We start from the raw sequence: 1,775 nt of genomic DNA, 5'->3' as shown, positions 1-1,775 counted from the left end.
CCTGCCTGATAATGCTCCGTGTGTTCTTTCTGCTGTTTGCTTACTCGTTTCATGCCAGGTGTGCCGTTGCTCAGATCCTTGTGCTTGTCCTGGAAGTCTTATTGTGCTTTTTGGATTTTAACCTGTTTAAATGACAAGCACTGTATTTGCAAAACTCCAGATATCAGGCTACATATGCAGAGCTGAGCAGTTTAATCCAGGAGGGATTTTTCCATTTCAGGTTGTTAATTTGATTGATTATTAGAGCACGCCCTGAGGCTGAGAAGAAATCTGTATTTCCTGTGAAGAAAAATGTTAATTACAGGAAAATCTATGAAAAACACATGATAATGCATATGGCTAAAATGGGCATTTTTGTATTCCCTAAACATCATCATTATTTGAATGTATCTTGCTTCCCCCCTGACAGCTTCAAAAGCAGTAATTTCTCCTTAAATATGTAAAATATAAGATTTAATAAGTGGTACATTTAGAGTATAGATTAACCATATTATCGACCCTTACAGTGGCAAATTATGGTGCCAATTTAAATTAAACTGGAGGTGAAAACTTCAGCCATTGTAACCTTTAGAAAGTGAGGGAAATTACAATTTCTGTATTATGCAGGTATTGACATTCTCAACCAGCTGCCAAGCATGGATGAGTTGTAATACCTTGAGGAGCTCACCTATTTATATTCATAGTCGTTCCCATACAGGAGGGGGCAGTGCAGTGAACCTCTCTCACTTCAGCCAGCTGAGGGATTCAGAGAGAGAACAGTAGATGGATAAAGTGAAAGTTTAAACCCAGGGCTTATGCACACAGAGACCATAATCCTAACAAAATCTCCCTCCCGTATCCTTCACAATCAACTTAAAGAGAGGACCTCTGCTTATACTTTCGGTCACATACTCTGTAGTCAAGGATGTGTTAAACAAGCAACTTAATCGATAGGTGGAGGCAAAATTCAAAGGTTTAAAACACTGAGAGAAGTCTCAATATACGACGGTAGGTGAGTAAAGAACTACTATTATGTCAAGAATTCCACACAGCTGCCGGTTGATTCCGTATTCGATTGACTCCTAACTTTCTCCTTCTGCTTGTTTTCCATGTTGTTTTCATGCAAAGTTTGGGGGGAGTCTTGCAAATGAGTTTCACGCGTGTTATGCAAATCTTTTTCATTTTGCATGAAAATAAATTCCCCTTTTCTTCTCTTCTCTCCCACCAGCACAGACACATGACACCCATAGACAGAAAATGGGGTTTGATTCCACACAATGTTGCTCCTCTAAGCTGCGAGGGCGGGTCGTCTGTCTCTAAATGAAGTGTTTTGGAATATCCCCGCTGCTAGACTCTTCCACCCCACCCCCACCCCACCCCCACCCATTCAATAACCCCACCAACATCTGACAGACACTAACACTCATATATTCTTGACAGCATTCAGCATTAGCCTACTTATCGAACATCTCCTTGACACAAAAAGTTAATGGAGACCCATTTAATCACAGAAACAAACAAATTAACCTTTAAATACCAGTAGTGGCATTAAAGTGCTGGTATCTCGCTGTCTACAACACAATCAACCCCCCACCCCCCGACACCCCTCTGCTGTTGGCTGCAGCTGGGAAGCGAGGTGAGCCTGTATGTGGGACATCACAGAGCTCATTAATGTGACGGTGCAATCAAATCAGGTCAGATGGATGCATTGGTGCCTGGAGGAGGGATTTGATAGCCAGCTCAGAAATGCCTTATAATAAGTTAATTAGACATTCACTTACTGGTCCTGCAGCTAT

Source organism: Centropristis striata, chromosome 12, assembly GCF_030273125.1.
Source record: "Centropristis striata isolate RG_2023a ecotype Rhode Island chromosome 12, C.striata_1.0, whole genome shotgun sequence".
In the NCBI taxonomy this organism is placed as follows: Eukaryota; Metazoa; Chordata; class Actinopteri; order Perciformes; family Serranidae; genus Centropristis; species Centropristis striata.
This window is presented reverse-complemented; position numbering follows the sequence as displayed.